Genomic DNA, 23,333 nt, shown 5'->3' with positions numbered 1-23,333 from the left:
CATTTTGGCTTACTTTCAATATTTACTATATAATAACTCCACAAAATACTGCCGATTTATTTATATTTTCCGCTATTCTGGGCCATAAAAAGCTTGCTGACTAGTTTAATTTGAATTTGGTTCCAGGAATTCCAGCAATATAACCGGGTAATAGTCCTGCCAACGATAAATTATTATTATCCTGGCGGGCAACGATTCACGCAGGGAAATAAACATCTGTGTTTAACCAAAACCTTATCACCCGCCACTGGCCAGTAGTGTGTTGTGGTGCGTTGATTGTTAGCTAAATTAAACCCGATTTATTATTACAAATTGTTTATTAGAAATCAGTGGCGTGCAGAGTAATAATTTTTCAATTTTAATAATTTTACGATTTAAAAAATAATGTATTTTTTACGAAATCAGTATTTTAAATGATTTTTATTTTATACCCGCGATATTCAACATAATTTGCATTAATGTTATTATTAAAGTTTTTTATTAAAAGCTCTTAAAAACACGTGTTTTTTTCAAAAAATATGTTATATATATATATATATATATATAAATACAATTATATTTATATTATATACAATTTTATTTATAAACACACCGAAAATTGACATTGATAAAACTTAAAGACATTGTTTATTTTCACGTACACCGTATTCCACGTGAATTACACATATTTATATATATATATAAGTTTTAAGTTTTATCAATGTCAATTTTCGGTGTGTTTATAAATAAAATTGTAAAGAAAAAAAATCTATTTAATATCCGCATTTACATTTATTAATTAGTTCGACGAAATTATCAAGTACAAATATTTATTGCGTACTTTGATCCAATAAACAGATAATAAAGTGATAGATTAAATGTTTTCAATTTTTTATACAAAATAAACTCTGGGATGAGGGCCAATTCAATAGATTAATAATAATTATGGGGTCAATGGGTTAAACATGAAAATTGACCAATCAGTAAACAATTGTGAAAGGTATTATACAAAAGATGGCTAGTGTAAGCGGTTGTAGATTTGGCACATTTCTCCACTTAAGAAAAACAAGTGGTTGGAAAGAGTACTCGAGATGATGCCTAAAATAGGAATAGGTCACAGAAATCTGGATTGAACAAAGACCGAGTTGGAACAAGACTGCCACTGACAGAAAGGAATTAGACATCAAAGGAGATAAATGGATTTAACATTGAACAGAATAATATGCCAACGTAACACTTGACACAAAGTGGCTTTGTATTGTTTTCCTTTCTATAAAATGATGAATAAGTAAGTAGATATTATATAATAATAAAAACAAAATAACTTTTTTTTTAATACCACTTTATTGTACATATATTAATATTTATATAAAACTTAGCGGTTACGGTTCATTCTGAACCTTCATCGGGGTTATATAAAACAAATTAAATCAATAACGGAGTTACAGTGTGTTTATAGGTAAGATACAAGAGGGATAGAGAACATCAACTTTGATGGGTTGGCGAGGGGGAGGTAGGAGTAAAAGTAGGTGGAGGGGAGGGGAATATGTTTAAAATAGGGCTATTTTTAATTCTAATTGTTTATGGATCCTTACACACGGAATACATTACAACTACAATACCCATTCATTCTACACTCTATCAATTTAATCACCTTTCAGACAAAACATAATATATCCTTATTCCCTAACTTAGCGGTATAGTATGTACATAATTAATTAGTGTGATCTATTTACTAATAATTTCTCAAATTTTTCATCTCTTATAATTCTCTAACTTCTCCATTCTCTTCTTGCAACCCAAACTAGCTTTACATCATTTTTCTTTTTCATATTTTAGTAATGTATAGATTCTGTACAAACTGTAGAATTCACCCGTCTTATGTTATCACAGGGTCTTCCCTAACATGGAGGGTGAAATATTACAAAAACCATATGTACCATCTAAGTCTCATATTAATAAAATTAATAAATAAATAAATTGATTAAATTGGTTTTATTTATTTTTAGTATTTTTTTTTATTTCCACAGCTTCTAGATTTTAAATCAGCACATATATACGAGAACTTACGAGTATTAAAAGAGTGATCTTTAACTACAAGGTGTGTTTCAAATTCTGAAAAATCTACACTATTTAGGGACCTCAACCGTAGGCGTTCAACCAGCCTCGTTTCAACATTTCTTGCAGTTTTATCTTTGTAAAACTCTGGGCAATCATTACATTTCAGCTTTTATATGCCAGAATGGCTTAAATTATTTTCGTTATCCTTTCAATTGATGAAAAGTTTTCCTAGGTTATTATTGGTATAGAAAGCGGCTTTAATTTCTGTTGGAATTTTTGAAACACAAGAATTTACAAAATTATCAATTAATAATATTCTACGCCAACCGTGGATTTTATTCACTATGGTGTTGGGAATTATTAGACAGGAATTTATTAGTTGATATAAATCGTAGTTTTTTGTAAGGATTTTATTAATTATTTTGTAGAGCGCCGTTTTTGTGAAAAATCACCTCAAGGGCGCTGTACAATTTATTTCCTAGGATCTACATTTGTTATTTAGACCAACTGTGCCAGCACGAGGTTCGTCATCCGTTCAGGCATGTGTCTGCCGCCAATATAGCGCTGACATGTGTCTGCTGCCAATAAAGAGCGCCGACACAACATCCTCACATAGACAACAAACCTTGGCAGCACCATTATTATTATTAGTATCAGCATATTCCCTTATTCGCAATAGATTTAGATAAAGGGATAGTAGCAAGTCTGAGGAAGGCAGAATATTTATGGCAAATGGGATGGTTTGAAGTACTATGAATGTATTAATAAATAAGTTTTTTTTTTAAATATTAAAATTAAATTTTTCATTAATAATGGATAGGAAAAGGTCAAGGAAATTTAAACTACAATTAGTAGTTTATTCGCAAAGACTTGGTGGATAGGAAATCTCAAACCCTGCAATTGGCCTACCTACCCAATATACCCATCCCAAAATGTTACCATGACTGGTTGTTGTTGAAAGATGTTTATAAAGTGACATTATGCTCATTTGGAGCTCTGCAGAGCACAGTATAAAATAGTACCAAAGATAGGGAGGATTGACTTATAACAAACACAACCGTGCAATAAAGTGACATTATGCTCATTTGGAGCTCTAGTATAAAATAGTACCAAAGATTTGGAGGATTGACTTATAACAAACACAACCGTGCAATAATGTGACATTATGCTCATTTGGAGCTCTGCAGAGCACATTATAAAATAGTACCAAAGATAGGGAGGATTGACTTATAACAACCACAACCGTGCAATAATGTGACATTATGCTCATTTGGAGCTCTGCAGAGCACAGTATAAAATAGTACCAAAGATAGGGAGGATTGACTTATAACAACCACAACCGTGCAATAATTTTTTGTGATTTAATTTAATATTCATATTCTAAGTGCATCCAGAATCTAGCAGATTGGCTCCACCTGCGACGGGTGAGTTCTTTTTTTATCTTGGCTTTTCATATGTTCCAGAAACTCTGGTTTAAACATTGAGGAAACCTGTTTATCAAGTTTAGCGGATGCATTAAAGATATATTGTCTCATTTAACATTTATCAACATAGTTCTGGGACTGGTTCTTCGGATGTGTTGCGTAGAGCTTATTCCAGCAACACCAACTAATAGAGTGGGGTCGCAGTTTCGCGATACCACGGCTTGCTTATCAGTCATACGGATTTCAGTTTCGTACTCGCATCGATTTACCAATTTGCTCCGTTTTCAACAAAAAGCTTCTCGATGAAAAGGTCTGAAGTAAAAAAACAATCTCTTAATCCTTCGGGTCTAGACCATAGATTGGCGGGACTATGGATGATTTTGCACCGATTTACATAGCAAAGTCGCACTGTTGATACGCATATCTAATGATATTGGTAATGGAAAATCAACATATTATGTACTCTGGCAATACTAGCGCATGTGTTTGCGTCAGACGGCTACATAACAGTTAAAAATACTAATAAATTGTCAATGACGAATTGAAATCATAACAATAATATACATTGGAAATCAGCATGTAATTTTTGCCACTAAAAAGCAGTGAATTATTAGTTCATTAGGTCTTAGTTATAGCCTACAACTTTTGTTCCTCCAAGTTGATACGGAATCAATTGTCGCGTCTCGATCCTCCATGGATCGTATATATAGGATCTTCCAATAACAGGTGTTATTTTGTTATTCAAAGAAACTTTTCCCGTAAAAGATTAATGGTTTCGTTGCTTGCGTGGCACGTAGCGCCGTCTTGTTGAAAGTAAACGTTGTCCATATCAATACCATCCAATTCCGGCCATAAAAAATCATTAATCATCTCTCGATAGCGCAATCTATTCACCGTAACTGTTGCTCCAGCCTAATTTTCGAAAAAGTAAGGTCCAATGACTCCGCCGGATCATAAACCGCACCAAACAGTCACACGTTGAGGATAGAAAGGATTTTCAACAATAACTCTCGGGTTTTCCGAACCCCAAATGCGACAATTTTGCTTGTTGACGAAGCCACCGAGGTGGAAATGGGCCTCATCACTCAAGATGATTTGCATTTGATTCACTCAAGTGAATTTTAATAATTTCAATGCATTGTTGAAGCGTGTATCGTTCCATTTGTATTAATGACGTAGTTTCTGCTTGTCAAATGTCAAAAAAATGACAGTTTCAAAAGTAACATCTATCGAAATAGCGGGCTATTTAAAATTACACCTCTTATTGGAAAACCCTTTATTTAAAATGGTTATTATGTACCTTAAAACAAATACAAATAAAAAAAACATAAAGTTCAGAGGGTGAAGCAGGTTTACCCAATAAATATTATGAAACAAATAATAAAACAAGAGTGTTAATGTGAAAAGTCCTAATTTAATTCTACATAGTAAAAATTTAAATGTAGGCAGTATCTAGTAAGTAGGTGAAAGTATTTTTTTAAAAATAAATATCATAACAATTGGTAAACGTCGCAACTCGCAACGCACCCAGCATCTTTGGGCTACTATGTCACCACCCGGTTATCCAATAAATGGTGGCGATATCCAAATCCGCCTCCCAAATTACAAAAATACTAGTAGCGTATTTATTACACCAAAGAAATCAGATCCATGATATAATTGAATTAATCATGAGTCTGTAGTGGTTTTTTTCACGTAGGCTCTACTTTGACATGTATTTTTCTAACTTGATCTGTGATTTACTCACCAAACAACCTACAACCAATTAACTTACGCGTATCTCTACTAGTTTTAGTTCTGTGGCGTTTAATTGTTTCATAAACTCTGGGAAACTTTGTTCATATTCTGAGGTACTATAAATATGAAGTATAACAGGTTTCCATCGACGGAAAACGAATTGTATACTTATAACAGAATAAAGAAAGTTTGTTAAAATTGCAGTTTAGTTTGGTTTTGCAGAAAATTGTTAGGTTGCTTCTTTATATAGTATAAAACAAAGTCACTATCCGAATCTGTTTGTTTGTGCGCTTGGTTCTTTTAAACCAGTGATTCCCAAAGTGGTCTATATCGACCCCCAGGGGTCTATGACAACCTGCAAGGGGTCTACGTCAGCGGAAAAAAAAATTGGGGGTCCATGAAATGAAAATGGGGGTCCACGATAGTGAATCTCAACATACACTGATAGTACCTATTTACTTACATTATACTATCTTATAATATTAAGACATATACATTATTTATAAAAGTACCTATGACTAAAAAAATTATTATATTTGTTTATAAAATTGTGTAAGTTGTAGGATGTAGGCATTCGCTTTGTGGTTGCAATACATTTTGAATTTGTAAAAATCTGCACATAATGATATACCAGTATCGTCTTGTTACAAGCATACGCGCAGTAAAAATTCTTGTCAATTTTTGTCTCAGAGCTTCGCGAACTTGCACTGACTTGTTCAATTCGTCACTCTATAAATACGAATATGAGACAAATACGTTTATTCGTTTCCTGAATCTTGAAAAGGAAAGTGCTAAGAAAATATTTAAAAAAATATAAACTGGTAGTTTATCACACAAATTATAGTGAATCAGTGTTATTTTGTTTGAGAGTGCCGGAGAAAAGTAAGTACATTATTTTTTATTAAATTTTAGTTTTGTACTCGTACTTAGCAAAGATAGATAAATTACGCCGATCATGACTTCAGTTATTAGTAGTTTAATATTCAAAATAATGGAAAATTATACGAGTACTCCTCAATAGTTTCTTTTTCAAAGTTTTAGCAATCGGTATTATAATTACAGTGCAATCTCCGTAATCCAAACTAATTACCGAAAAGTTCGGATTATGGAATGTTTTTGGAAAAATCTAAAAAAAGACAACTGTACATACATATTACGTATGTATTTTATTATTAACACACAATATGTTACCACTTTGAAAGATAAATTAAGAAAATAAGAAATCCAAAACTGTACAGCTGCGTGTTTTTTTTGAAGAATTTCCAATACACACTCTCAATTCTTTGTTTTTTTTTTCATAGAATTTAAATGTTTACATATAGGAAATATAATTTAAAAAAAAATTGGAATTAAACTACATATTTTGACCGGTCACAAAAATAAATATGTTTGTGTGTCAATATTTACTTATTTATGACCTTGCTAGGTATTTATTATTCTTTTATAAATACATATATCTTACCAAATAACTTCACAAAAAGTAAAAAAATTGTACTTTTGTCCATTGGTCGTTACGCTGTGGGCCAGTTCGGATTACCGAAACGTTCGGAATACGGAGGTTCGGATTATGGATATTGCACTGCACATATTTCTCTATATTAAAATTTAAATTTTGTATTATTGCTAAAGTGGAACCAGTGAACTTTTACACATGACGGTCGAATGTACGTAGAGATAAATCGCATTAAAATTTGTTATTATTATTCGTTGTATAATATTTTATTATATCATTTTTTGTCATGTTACTTTCAAATTTCCTTAAAGTTCCATCATACCAAAACCTTAGGTAACATTCATAACATTCCCCTTTTCACATTAATTTATAATGGCTGTACGCCTATGCCTGCCATAAAATCTAAGACCATACAATTTAAATTTGACTTTGAGTTTTTAATATACAGCTGCTGGACTTTATGTCTTATTTAAATAGATTAATTTTGCCCACAGATGATTGATGCCATGTTCGAATCTAAAAAGAAATGTAGACAGTACAGTGTGGATTATTTGAAGCTTGGCTTTATTCCATCATTGTCGGACAAACAATTGCCTATGTGCCTTTTACACAACAAAGTTTTGGGCAATGACGCTATGAAACCATCTAAGCTGCAGGATCATTTAAGAGATGTCACCCTGATAAAACAGATAAGGATTTGAAATACTTTCAAACACTCAAAGATAAACTTCAGAAGAGACCTACGCTGGACAGAATGTTTGCTTCGACGTCACAAAGAAACGATGATGGTTTGCGGGCGTCTTACAATATCTCGCCACTTATATCAAAATCCGGAAAACCGCATACTATCAGAGAGAAGTTAATTTTGCCAGCCGTTGAAGAGGGTTTAAAAACTGTTTTACACAAACCTGCATCTGATATCATTAAAAACATTCCCTTAAGCAACAATACTGTTGAAAGACGTATTGATGAAATGAGTTCTGATATTGAAAGGTTCTTGTGTAATTATTTGCAAATGACCCATTTCTCTATACAACTGAACGAGTCAACTTTACCTGGTAATGAAGCATTATTATTGGCATATGTTCGTTTTATTATTAATCAATAAATCAACGAAGAACTGTTCTTCGCAAGAACTTTGACAACCGACACTAAAGGTGAATCAATATTTCATATTTTGAAGGATTACTTCATTGAAAAAGCAATCCTTTTATAAAATATAATGTCAATAGCTACAGATGGAGCACCTGCCATGGATGGACGTTATCGTGGATTTATAAGCTATTTAAAACAAAATGTGCCAGGGGTGTTAGCAATACATTGTGTCATCCATCGACAAAATTTAGTTGCTAAAAATTTGAGTGTTAGATTACATGAATCTCTTCAATTAGTCATTGATGCAGTAAACCGAATCCGAAGCAACGCGTTAAATATGCGGTTATTTGCGCAGTTGTGTGAAGAAAATGACGAACACTTTCATCAATTACTCCTTCACACTGAAGTACGCTGTCTGTCGAAAGGCTTATGTGTTACAAGATTTTTTTCACTTTTTGAGACTATTTTAGAATTTCTGGATACTAAAGATAAAATTTAAAAAGACAATTTAATGAAGTGGAAAACAGACATCGCCTATTTAACAGATTTGTTTACAAAATTTAATATGGTTAATTTGCAGTTACAAGGCGACAGTCTGAATTTGATTAAAACAAAGTCCATCTTATCAGCGTTTTTTGCCAGAGTTAAACTAATGAAGCAAAATATTGGACGGGGCGAATTTTCCCAGTTCCCCAATTTGTCACAAACTGCCAGGAAGACGACGTTTCAACCTACGTTCAACATTTAAATGCCTTCTATTCAGATTTTGAAACTAGGTTTGAGGATGTTTTGACTATGGTAATACCACCGTGGATAATTAACCCATATGGTGACATAGAAGAAACGAATGTCATAAAACAAGAGGAACTGACTGAAATAAGTACAAACGAAGAACTTATGGTTCAGTTTAAGCACGGATATCAGCACTTCTGGCTGCAAAAAAACATACCCGTTACTTATCCCGTATTATGGAATATAGCGAGGAAATTTTTAATTTCCTTTCCATCGTCATACCTAGTGGAAAGGGGGTTCAGCGCTGTTACCAATCTCCTAACGAAAAAAAGAAACAGACTGGACATCATTAGCCGGGGAGACTTTAGATTAAACCTTACAAAATTGACGCCAAATGTTGATAATTTATTATTAAAGCATCAGGTTCATCCTTCAAACTAAAAACATTTACTTATTGCTTAGTTTATTTTATGTTACGTTTATTTTATATAACAGATACAAAATTTTATTTTGAGTACTTTTAATTTATATTCAATTAATAAATGTAAGATTGAACATGTGTTTTTACTTTAAGTTCTTAACACTAAACTTCACTACAGTTAGAAATTTACAAAAAATCAATATCAGGTAAGTAGGGGGTCTACCAAAAACAGAAAAACATGGCAAGGGGTCTACGTCACAAAAAAGTTTGGGAACCTTCTTTTTTAAACTATGCTGTGGATTTTAATAAGGTTTTCAGTACTATTTAGAAAATTTCTTTCGAACGGTTTATATATATAATATATGGATATTATATTTATTGAAAGTAAGTCAAGCAACGTCGGGTCCAAGTCAGCTAGTTTAAGATAGAAAATAACCATTATGCCGTTTAATCACTTGATAAGAGATAAATCATAAAAACTTTACATTTTGACCGGTGGCTGTTTCCTCTAAAGTGCGTTTGTGCAGTTAAAACGAATTAAAATTTTAAAAAAATAAGACAAATTGCCATTTTCATGATTTTAGCACAATAGCGCGCCTTCGTAATCTACGCCACCAAAAATACGGTTAAAAAAAACCGATATTCCCATGAAGTGCGTTGTAGATTCAATACTTCATAGAAAAAAACCAAAACATCACAATACTCTGACGGTGAAATCCAATAACCTACGCAGCGATAGTATAAAAATAATTTTTTTATACCACGTGATCTCCGAAGTTTGACGAGTGTCGCCGAGATCGGCCGAGTCCCTATTTCCACCCCCGCCGCAGCTGGACTTGCAGATATTTTCAAGATTAGCTTGTTATTTTACTTTATACTACCTAGTCAGTAGTAAATGTATGTAAATTTTTACTTTCTTATTCTTTCATTTCTCCAACCTGTTGCTTTAAGGACGTTTTTAAAACTACTAGTTAAACAGATTTTTTATGTAATATGTTTAATGTTTTTTCTTTAATTAAAAATTTGTTTAGATAAAACATTATACTATTTTGGTTTGGCAAACACGGTATTATCTAAGTCGAGGGTTATGCAATATCATGTTACGCTTTCTCTAGTTTGGTTTTGGTTTTAGAAAGCAGTTGTAATATAATATATTTCCTTGAATTTCTGAACCCCCAGTGAAAAAAAAAACAAACCGCGACTAATTTTGATCCTTTTACGTCTTTGATACCGATCTTTCTTATGTTTTCCTTCCATGTCGTACGATATGAAATGAAAGATTCCATGATATTTCATTAAAATGAAAATTCAACATACCTTTAAAAAGTGATATAGAGTCATTAAAAGTGATGAAACGAAAACTAGGTTACATAGGTACCTATTAAACCTAGATTTTGTTTCATCACCTTTCATGGCTTTATATCACTTTTTTAGGTGTGTTGAATTGTCATTTTCATGAGATACTCGGTCACTGAAATGAAAACGATATGAACATTTTAAAGATGGCAACACAATCCCTTCTTTTTCACCGTTGGCAAGTGTAATTCATCGAACGATGTCCGTCAAAATATCAATAAGATAAAAGTTGATAGAAGTTAATGGAGAATAGATAATAAAATATTTAATGGCATTACCCAGTTTCCTGTAATTATTATTTGCGTTTAGGTACTCGACCTGCGTTGTTAATAAAAAAATATTCCTTTCGCCAAGTAATTACTTGCATATTTATAAAAAAGTAAAACCATTACACTATCGGTCACAAATCACCTCATAAATTCCTTTTACCCTTTGCCGCACACGAATGCAGCTACTAACAAATAATATACTTAGTTCCTTCTCCACGCTGGCTGCGGTCAGTGGACTTCACCAGACAAATTGGGACCAAAGAAGGCCGAGGTGGTTGCGTTAGGTAAAAATGAGGCAGGGGCTTTTTCCAAAGGTATCATCATGGTCGACAATTTTCCAATGTGCACGACAATCAAGAGCGAAAATTAATCTGAAATATGAACCATTTGAAAGGTGAAAAGTAAGCAAAAAAGCCAACAAGTTTTTTAACGCAACAGTCAAACTTTTATGATTTGTTTCCTGAAATGATTTCGTATTCACCATATTCTTCGGACCTGACCCCATGCGATGTTTTCTTGTTACTATAGACGAAAAATTGGCTTTGCTATTTTGAAGACTTGGTACAAAAAAATAGGAAATTTTCATTAACCTACGATTAGGTACAACAACCCAAACAATATAATATCACCATCTATTCTATGAAATACTACCCTTTGTTGATAATACTGTGGAATTTGGTTCGAATTGATTTTGCCAATGTTTGATTAAATCCCTAACAAATTTGACACGTGTTAAGTGACCGACTATGAAAGGTTTTAATGGTCGATATAGTTAACTTTAAACAAACATTTCAACATCTTTTAAGCTAGGTTATTTCTAACTTTTTGTTTTGTTTTGTTTTATTCGCTCTTCGGGCTACTGAAATCTTACACTTATTGAGTCTATCTAAAAATGGGTATTGCTAATTTATTACGAATATCTTCAAATAATTCGTAATCCGGTTAAAAACGGGACTGCAAAACCCTTAACAAATTAATTAATAGGTTTCCTTTTAAAATTTTCGTAAAAAAAGAATGTATTATCATAAAGTCAGAACACGTGTTAGTAAAAATGATAATATTTTCGCCATTCGTCATTATTCAATTTGGGAGGCGCTTATGGTTGCCGCTGCCCCGGAAATCAATTATTGGATAACCAACACCTCTGATCTAGGTCACCCCAAGTGGTTCGCTACGTTTGAAGACTTGGCGGGGGTACTCTGGATCATGGGGTGAGGTTGATCAAGGTCTTGGTGGTGGACGCTTCTATCCACCAACTGCGTTGCATGGCGGATAAGACCTTATGACCTCTCCAACATAACTCTCTCGGAAGAGAGAGAGAGTTTGCACCGAAGTAGGAGGGATGGATTCATACGTCCGTCCTACGCACCCCTCGTACCTTTTCCTTCCCAGAACTTCTAATCCTTTTTCCTAAAATCTTCTCTTCCTAAGATCTTCCTATAATCTTCCTATGATCTTTTAATAATCTCCACAAAAACCCTCCATACAGCATCCCCAAAGATCACATAGGCTCTGAGAGGAATTATTTTATTCGGGGCCTAATGTGTGGAGCTAATGTGGAGGAATTGAGCCCATATCAAAGGGAACTGCTCTGGAAAACGAAAAAATCTGCCAATGAAAAAATGTACTCCTACGTTTGGTTCAAAGATGGAAAAATAATGACGCGAAGAATGCCAACCGAAAAAATAATTTATATAAAACATGTAGATGATATAAAAAATATTGTATAACAAAAGGGCACAAAAACGTTTACGAAAAAAATATAAAAATGGCTGACATTATATTAACCTCGGAACCAAATGATCTATCGAATTTAAATAACAACTCTTTCAATATACTACACAAAAACATAAGAAGCATAAGAAAAAATTTTGATGAATTGCAAATTTTATTGAAATATTTAAAAGTTAATTTTCAAATAATAATACTTACTGAATGTTGGATAAATCATAAATACATGAAATTGGAAATTGCTGGATATACAACCTACTCAAGTTTGAATAACAAAAAACAAAACGATGGTGTAATTATATACATTAAAAACGAAATAAAAGCCGAAGTTGAAGAAATTATTATCACTAATGCCAATTGTTTAAAAATTAAAATCAGTAAAGAAAAAGCTATATTAGCAATCTATCGATCGCCCTCAACAAGAAACATCGACCCATTCCTTAAATCCGTAGACAAGGAACTCTGCCTTCTTAAAGAAACGAAAAACATATTTATTATTGGAGATGTAAATATAAATATTTTAGAAAATGGACACCCTAAGCGAATTCAATATCTGCAGATGCTAGCATCCCATGGACTGGAAAGCTTAATAAATGTTCCTACTCGAAAAGTGGACAACAGTGAAAGTTGCATAAACCATATAATGAGTAAAACAAAAGACATTACTCAAACTGTTGTATTTAATTCAACTATAACCGATCATTATACAACTATGCTTTCAATAAAAATAAACAAGTCAAATAAAATGAAGAAAAAACCATTAACAACAGAAAAAACAGAAATCAACTGGAATATCATTAAACATAATCTACAATGTACCGATTGGAAAAAACTGCAAAGTATGAACAATACAACTGATGCATGGAATTATTTCATAGAACTTCTTCAGAATAACATACTATCTAATACCACAAAAATTACTAAGAAAATCTCACACAAAAATGTCCATATTAAACCATGGATTACACAGAATGTTATAAACTGCATAAGAAAAAGAGACGAGTTACACAAGAAACTTAAAAAAATTCCATACGATATACACATGTTAAGATACTACAAAAGATACAGAAACATTTGCAAAAAAGTTATTATGTGTACAAAAGAAACCTACTATAAGAAAAAAATTGTAGATTGTACACAAAATCCCAGGAAAATGTGGCAAATAATAAATGAAATAACCAGTTCTAAATCTGCCAACGTTACATCAATTGACGTGCTGAATATAAACAATGTTCCCAGGACATACGCTGATAATCCTGACCAAATACTTGAATATGTCAATAATTTTTTCATAAATATAGGATCAAATCTAGCAAAGCAAGTTACAAAATGTAATGAAGATGTACAAATAAACGAACCACCTGAGCAAGGAAATCAGCTCAATTTTAAACAAATTACAGCTGACGATATCAAAAAAAAATTTCTTCTTTAAAATCAAATATTTCTTCAGGGGAGGACACAATCTCAACCAACGCAATAAAATATCTCTGTAAAGAACTTATCGAACCACTTACATACTTAGTCAACATGTCTATAACGAATAGCATATTCCCTACAGCCCTCAAAAAAGCGATTGTTATACCAATATTTAAACAAGGATGTAAAAATGACATAAACAATTACCGACCAATAAGCCTACTAAATACATTTTCAAAAATATTGGAAAGAATACTAAAAAAACAACTCTTATCCTACTTAGAAGACAATAAAAAATTATCAAAAACTCAGTATGGATTTAGGGAGAACTTAAGTACTAGTGACGCCATAGAAAAAATTACCGATATGATCACTAAAAGTTTAGACAGTGGAGAAAAAACTTTGGCAATCTTCATAGACTTACAAAAGGCTTTTGACACAATAGATCACAAAATACTTTTTTCAAAACTTTCAAAAATTGGTATGTCATGTACAACACTAAACTTACTAAAAAGCTATATGACGGAGCGTACACAGAGCGTCCAAATTAATAAGGGAAAAAGCAAACCTCTCCTAATCAACCATGGAGTACCACAAGGAAGCGTACTAGGTCCGATATTATTTTTAATATACATTAATGATATCTGTAACCTAGAAACAAGAGGAAAAATCATTAGTTTTGCTGATGACACAGTAATTTTATTTAAAGAAAAAGATTGGATAAATACCTACAAAGAAGCTGAACACGGACTTGGTCTCCTGCAAAACTGGCTTAAAAGAAACTCCCTGACGCTTAATGTCAATAAAACAAAATATCTGACATTTTCTAAAACAGCCAGAGGGCAGCCGTCAGAGGACCTTAATCTCAAATTACATTCATGCCAAGGAATTTATCAAAAAAATCAAGGCTTATCATGCCTCTGTCCCACTATAGCACACTCCAAAAGCATCAAATATCTTGGAATTGAAATTGATGATAATCTCCGTTGGAACTCACATATAGATGTAATTACAAAAAAACTAACCAGGTACATATACTTCTTTAGAAACATTCGCAATATCCTCAATATAAACGATATTAAAAAAGTATACTATGCTTTGTGTCAATCACAAATAGAGTACGGAATAACTGGATGGGGGTCTGCCTTGAGCACTCACACAGAGCGGCTCAATATAGCACAAAAAGGAGTATTAAAGACTATACTGAAAGTTCCGCTTAGAACTCCGACAGAAGAAATATTCAAAAACTTCAATGTTTACAATGTACAGAAACTATATTCAAAAAATATTTTATTTAAACTGAAAAAAAACATATCCGAATACTCCACTGCCCAACATAAATACACAACCAGGGCAAAAAGCGAAAATATCCTGATTACTCCCAGTTTGAACACATCCTTTGGACAGAGAAATAATAAATTCCATGCTATAAAATTGTTCAATGCTCTACCAAATGAAACCAAAAAAATAATCGAAATGAGTATATTTAAAACAAAAGTCAAAACATGGCTTAGAGATCAAAGTAATAATCAACTTACAAACATTATGAAGACAATGTAAAGACAATTCAAAACTAAATACAAAAATTTAAGAAAAACTACAGGCCGCCTCAGAACAGGAAACCCTAGTGAGGAGGACTGTGAAAAAAATACAAAAAATATACTTATATTACACTTTAAACCTACATAATGTACAAATTTTGCTATTGATATTAATAAAAAAAAAAATAAAAAAATGTAAAAAAAATATTCTTAATAAACTAATAATTCTAGAACCAAACAGAATGTCAACTCAGTAATCGACAGGTCACTATTATTATTGTTATTATTATTAACGCGACTAAATTATGCTCATTTTTCTCCGTGTTCTCTAAAAATTCTTATCTCGAGAAGCTAAGTGCTCCTACATAGTGAAAATATTTTATTTTATGTTTGGAAATGATATCCATTGGTGCATAACATAACACGGTGTTGACAGGTTATCAAAAGATGAAATTACCTTTTGAATTGCAAATCCGAATAGTATTCATTGTGACGAAGGTATTTTAAAGAGATACTGACGTCGTTTCATCTATTTAAATATGTATCATGCAAATAAAACCCATTTAATTCCGAATTCGTATATTTAGTTCATCATATTCAGTCTCACGGGTATTCAGGTAAACTACAAATTGTCAATGAACTTTTTTAAAGTTAACTCTAACTGAAAACTGAAAAACGACTATGTACCTACAGCCAAAATAAACGCAAGCATTTATACCTGGAATCAACTTTTTTTGTCAGATTGACAAGACAAAAAATGACACAACAGGTTCTCAAACTTATTTCGAACACCGCCCACTTTAAGATTTAAAAAAATATTGTGCGCTGCATATTTATAACTTACCTTTTAACATTACAATCTGTTGGGTATCTTGAAAACAGTTGTTGCAAATATACGTACTTATTTAACATGCATTATTTTATGTATAGGATAGATGTATATATTGGAAATGTAACACGCACCGACAGGAACAAGATAAACTTGCAACCACTTATTTGCCTCATGTGAGTAACCGAATTCGTACTGAGCAAGTTAGAACAAGTAAGATAATCATATCAATTCATGCAGGGTTGTAAAAATCGCGTGGTTTAACAAAAACTTGTTCGAACTTGATTGCCACACACACGTCACAAACTCAAGATAGATAGTCCGATAAAGTTTTCGAAAAGGTGTAATTCCATTGTATTACTTAATTTAAAAACTAACTATCGATGTTTAATTTAGTTATATTCCCTTGGTTTTTTATGGATAGAATTTATTTATGTTGAAATTATGACAAGCCACAAAGTAAATGCTTTCCTCGATTAGTTAATTATTTGTTTGTTCGCCTAATATGAAATTATGTAGGTAATACATTTTACAAGCTTTTTAAAAATTGAAAATAAAACAATGTTGCAATCATTATATTAATACATGAATATGTGGAAATCATGATGTAACACCCATCGAACAACTTACAATCCGCCTCGGAACAGGAATTTAGGAATAGGTGAGGAGGACTGCGAATAAACAACTTTACCTTGTATTTTTAAAATAGTCATTAAATAAAAAACAAATAAAATTCATGACATAACAAAGAGAAAATATATTTTTTAAAGTATTTTTACGCCAATGAAGAGAACTATCTTTTGAGTTTGGTGTGGGAGTTATAATGTAATAGTGATATGTGTTATGTACTAGAATGTTTTATTAAAATTTTTACATATGGTTTGAAAGGAAGTTACTGCATTTTTGTTTCTTTATTACATCTCACTATTCATAAATCACGTTTTTTTTAATAAAAAATGATCTCACTAGGACTAAGCCTGTATCGAGGTTTTTGATGATATTACGGGTGTTCAGTTATTTTTGAAATATTTTTTCTTTTTTCTGGAATTATACCAAATCATTGAATAACTTCTTCAGGAAGACTAGTAAAATATTTTATCCCTGTTTTGTTATTATTGTGCATTTGTTGTGTAGAAAATAAATGAATTTGGGTGTTACATAGGGTGTCCGGGAGTAAAGTGCGCTAACTTCGGGATGTGATTCTACATGATGTTGGTTGGTAATTCCATTGGTTATTTTTCCATACAAAAATATTTTTTTTATAGAATAATATGTATTTATTCATACAAGCAATTCAACTTTTTTACTTAAAAACATTGGAGTTAAGAAAACAGATTTTTTTTACTTCTAAAATCATCTAGAATAGCCCCCAGTAGTTAGTTTACACTTTAAGCCCAGACACCCTGTATTTATGCCTTAATGATGAATTAAGTTTCACTTCTTATATATATATATATATAATTTTGAATCTTTTTTAGAGATAACTTAAATTTTTGGAACTTGGAATATTTTTTGAACATCGTTTTCTTATGAGATGTTTAAATAAAATGCAATTTATTTACAATGTTTCTGTACCACCTTTACAGGGATTAATTTTTTTTATTTATTTAGGAAGAAAACACAGATAAAGACAGTAATTAAAAGATAATTTTATAAAACAATAAGTTGAGAATTCGCCTGCATCCTAACTATTTCTCACGGATTGACAGGAATTATTTCATAAGCACTTCTCCTCTCTGAATTAATAATTTCGGATTAACGCATAACTAACTTTGTACATCTAATGAATACTTATTAATAAATACATTTCCTAATGCGCACTACATATATATGTGTTCCATTTCATATATTGGTCTATAATGACTACGAGGTACTTTATTTTAATCACGCGGTTTAGAATGGTACATGAGCTATTACAGACAATTATGTTACATTTTTTCTGTATATAATGTATTTGATAAATAAATTTGGGTAATTTCTGAACTTATTTATTGAGAAGGAAAAAAACAATGTTTTTTGCATTATTGTTTGAAAATTTGTATCGAACCAATATTTTAGAATTTGCTTGCCATTGTTGGCATTTACCTTTACAATATTCTAGTCCCGATCCTTTACTGCGATGATTATTTCATCCGCGTAAGATATAACATTTCCACTGAGGATTTGTTTTAAAATACATGGTAAAAAGTAATGGACCCAATACAGTGCCTTGTGATATTCCAAGGTCATTTGGAAGGGGTAGACTTATAGTGTGATTTATTTTTACAACTGGTGTTCTTTTGTGTAGATAACTTTTTAATCAATTTAATGTTTTTCCAATAAAACCCACAACACGTAATTTACACAAGTTACAAGAGTTGTTATCGCTTGGCACTGCACCTCGGCAAATATATTCGGCGGCGGTACCGATTGTGAAAATATCTCATCTTCTACTTGAAAGCCTGCATTGCCATTGAGTCACAGAAACGGTTTAGTTTAATTAGTGTTAAAGCATTGTGGATAAACTGACTTCGTAGTAATTAGACGTTATCTACGTGAAGTCCTACACAAAGGCAAGATACGTTCAAATCAGTCAAGGCTAATTGATGTAGATTGCAAGTAGAGACTTCGCTGATGAATGTTGTATAATATAGTAACAGAACCTTTAGGGTATTAAATTCATTTCGTGGAATGAACTGTCACTTGATTGGAGTTCTCTGACTAGCAGCAAATAAAATTAATCACCCTGAGCCATAGATATATGAATATTAGTAGACCTGCCCTAAGTGATTAAAAGCGTACGTAACTAAATACGTAAACAAAATATTCGACTCTGAAAATAGAAGATTTTTTTTTTGCCTTATTTGGACTTGGAGTAATTTGCGGTCCCATGTAAAAATGTCTATTCATTCAAAAGCAGATTTTACTTTTAAGAACTAAATGGTGATATTAAAATGCGAGATGCCTATATACTGTCAGATTGATTTATTGACGAATCACAGTCAGCTTTACCCCCTTCGTTCTTCAACAGTTGATTTTACCCCTCACTTTTAATTTCTAGTCTATATATTCATATGTCTGTGCCCTTAGCACACAGTTCTCAAGGAAAGGCTATATTTTACAGTAAAAGTTGTGTAACTAAGTACTAAAATGTACTTTAAGTGGTTTGATTACGGTAGGTAAAACCTTTAAAATAATAAATTATTATAAAAATTTAACAAACAACAGGGTGGTGTAAAACATTCAAAATTAGGTGAAATCACATGCATCTTGCAGATAGGTTGCCTTTTGTTTTGATGTACGCAATAAAAAACATCGCCAGACAGCATGTTTTATTTTACTTCATTACTCATTTCATTTCAATATCTTCAAGACCTAATTTGCCATATCATCCAATTAAACAATATCTAAAAAATGGTTCGTAAGTAGGAGATTTCCATGTACTTGAAAGCATTGTTATATGCTTTCAAGTACATGATTATTATTGTATTTATAAGTACATTGTTATTTTTTCTAGGCTTACGAAAAATATCTTTAAAATCCCCGATTTTATCAAAATCTGAGATATGTTTTACTCACGGTTTTTATGAAATTATAGCAGCAATAATATTTCTAAGTGGTCGAATTTTCAAACTTAAAATACTTGATTTTGCATTCTTACGGTGCTTCTTATTTTAATACATCTGTTTCATTTTAATCATTGAAAACATTAGCGACTCTCAAAAGAAATTCTAAAACAGAAAAAGACCAGGTGCGTCTAGGAATTCCCAAATGATTCATCGCATTTTCCTAGATGCAACTAAACCTAAATAACCTAAAGAAATATCGATTCTGAAGTAATTCGTACAATCGATTATTAATATGAGAGTATGGAATGTATCGGGAGCATCTCCTATCCTCCTCCTATTTTCCTCTTCCTCTCCCCTTCCTATAATCCTAAATTAATTTTAAGATATTAAAACTTCATTTCCTATGAACTTTAGCATATGAAACTTCTATGGCTTGACTTCAGTTCACTTATATATTTATTATTGTATAATATGTAAAAGCTGTTTGTTTCTTACAAATAAATAAACAAACCCTTTTCTGATTTTTCTTTTTCAGGGTTTCATTTGGGAGTCGATTAAGAAGAAGGAGTGAGATACATGAGATGAGAGTACAAGCCTGAAAATAGTATTATTTTTTCTCTAATAAAGCAGAATATTTTAAAAAGAAAGAAATTCCAGGGCTAAGAATAACCTCGTAATATTTGAAAATATTCTATTACCATCATTAAAAGCCAAAGATGTTACTTGTGCAATAATGGGGGACTTAACTAGCTAATGGATTAGACCTGTCGCATTTCTTAACGTATCTTAACTGTAAAATGTAGATTGGCCTAAAACACATGAGATTGCAGATTAGAAGAACAGAACATACCTTCAAAAAAATTAAAGCATGTAAAACTGATAAACTTAATATGAAACAATATCAGTAAAACGTGCAATGGCAAAATAAAATAAAATATTAACTAGATCAATACTATAAGACAAATTACAAAAACCGCATTAATTACTTTACTATACTGAGTAGGATTTCAGCGCCGGTATAATATAATATATATTAGGAAATTTTCACTGTTTTTTTTTACTCTGAAAAACAATAAGAAAAAGCTTATGATAGTGATAGTATTTTTATTTTAAATTTTCTATAACTGTTTAAAATGTGCCTTTTTCGATTTGCCGCCAAAACGAAATGTTCGTTTTTATTCGTGAATTCGGCGGCGTTGACGTCGCACCGGGTGACATTGGTGACATACGTCTTACCAGAAATTGGCGTTTTGTATGTCATAATGACGTTGTAGCCAGTTGGAACCGTTTCGGAATGCCGGGTTTTAGATCGTTTTTGAAATTAATAACTACGCATGAAAATATTAATGACATATTCTTAGTACCATAATCATAATCAGAAAATAAACTATAAATCTTTCACACATAGTTTGTACAAATATCCCATTGCTGTCATGAGCAAAAAAATTTTTTTTTGCTTATGACTGCATTATGTTTTGCGCTTAATTCTATAAATTAAGAGGGTATGCTGCTCTTGCCAATTTAAAGTGTATGATTCGAAACAAACTATTACTAAAATTGAAGCCGAATAATTTGGTCATTGCATCGCACGAGCGGTGTACCTTGGCACAGAAACATGGGGCTTTATTTATTTGAAGTAGTATCAGCAAAATGAAAATTGCGCAAAGTGCGCCCAGAGAAAGTTGGTTCGAGTAAGTCCCATTAAACAAAATTGACATAAAGACCATTACCACACTGGGGAAGTTGCCAAAATAATAAATCTATTTTAATTGGATGTATTATTTTATAAAAAATGTTAAATTTCACATTGATACCAATATTATACAGAATACAAAATAATTGAATTAAATATAGACCGAATTACAGATGAAAAGAATTACACGTCAGAAAAACTAACACATCTTAACTTTACCAACTTTTTTCAAACGTAAGATTTATTTAGCTCACGCTTAAAAAATATGAAATTGAAAAAAATAAAAAATCTGTTTTTTAAAGTGTGTAATTACAATAGGTGTTATTTTCCCCATACGTAATTCCATCAGTGTTTAATTTTGGCAGGGCAATTATTGGTGCATGACACTCATGCATGTAATTTCGTCCGTACATCGTATTTATCGATTATAACCTGGGAAATGCATGATGTAAATCAATAGTAATAAGCATTTTCCGTATGTTAGTGTTAGGAAGTGAGCAAGCTATTAGCTTCACAGATGCACTCATAGAGGGCAGTGCAAAGAGCTTGCTTGGAAGTCCGCAAGATGGCAGCTAGTAGTCAGTAGTCGCTAGGGCCAGTTAGGCTGCTTGCAGACAAACTTGGTGTGTGCAGACCTCATGAAAAATAGTTCATATGGCACTGTTTTCTTTTTAAATAGATGTTTTTACCTATCACAGATGATATATTTATAATATAGGTATATAATATAGGCATAAAAGACAACAATGGATTTCAAACTACCTAAAAAATCGACCACAAATCGTAAAAATAAATAATGTTAATAGCGATAAAGAACATTCTGACTTTGGAATCCCGCAAGGTACAGTGCTTGGACCAATTCTTTTCACCATATATGTTAACGACATTTTCTTTCAACCACTACATGGCCAAATTACTTCGTATGCCGACGACACAGTTCTAATAATAAGCGAAAAAACTTGGGAAAACGTAATACTTAAAGCCACTGAAGACATAAATACTCTTAAGAATTTCTTCGACATTAATTTGCTATCACTAAATAGCGATCAAACATATGTAATTCCATTTGCAATACACACAAAAGACATCCCTAAAAATTTTAACATTATCATTCATGACAATTCCAAAATACATAATAAAAATTACTGTCTCCAAAACTGCACAATACTAAAAAACACAAACACAATCAAATATCTAGGAGTAATTATCGATAAAAATTTGAATTGGAAGGAACAAATATGTCAAATTGTAAAAAATCAGAAAACTGATATATGTATTTTTAAGAATCAGAAATTTTTTGTCTTTAAAAAACCTATATTTAATATATTATGCCTTGGTCCAATCAACGCTACAATATGGTATCATTAGTTGGGGATCCACATACAAAACTGACCTTACTCCAATAGAAGTGGTACAAAGGTTAATAATTAAAATAATATTACGAAAACCTTCCGATTACCCAACGGATCGATTATTCGAAGAATTTCAAGTGCCTTAATTTAAAGATCTTAATACTAAAAATGCACTAATTCAAATCATAAAAGAAAAAGACAAGTATCAATTTCTAACTGAAAACCGTACTAGACTTAAATATATTTTTCCATGCCCAAAATTAAACACTTGCTTTGCACAAAATTATTACACTTACCGGGCAAGAATTTTTTTCAATCGACTACCTGAAGAAATTAGAAACATTAATGATAACATCAAAATAATAAACACTGTAAAAAAATATTTTAAAGACAAACTTACAAAAAATAAAAATGTTTCCAATTGAATTAATCTTAAGAATAACTCACTTCATGAAAAATAACTCACTTCATTTAAATAAGTTTAAAATCATTTTATTTTTAATTACTTACTTATTGTAATAAAACAATGTACACTCCTCTTACAGCCACAAGCTAATGCTTCTATGGAAGAGGGGTCCTGAAATATTTTATCATATATTGTAACAAATAAACTAAAATGTACTTATATAATAAATAATAAAAAATTTAAAAAATATATATATAAAAACACACGCGTATTGAAATGCAACATTGTGT

General features: G+C 31.7%; 1 protein-coding gene across 1 annotated transcript in view; it reads right to left on the bottom strand.

The window, feature by feature from the left end:
• LOC149418195 (uncharacterized) overlaps positions 1-23,333 on the bottom strand; it is a 128,040-nt gene that overhangs the window by 12,237 nt on the left and 92,470 nt on the right. The gene's annotated exons all lie outside the window — the stretch shown is intronic.

This window comes from Hesperophylax consimilis, chromosome 14 (assembly GCF_061612785.1).
Source record: "Hesperophylax consimilis isolate HC1 chromosome 14, BYU_Hcon_1.0, whole genome shotgun sequence".
Classification (NCBI taxonomy): Eukaryota; Metazoa; Arthropoda; class Insecta; order Trichoptera; family Limnephilidae; genus Hesperophylax; species Hesperophylax consimilis.
The sequence above is the reverse complement of the archived record's forward strand: the minus strand, read 5'-3'. Positions and strand labels throughout refer to the sequence as shown.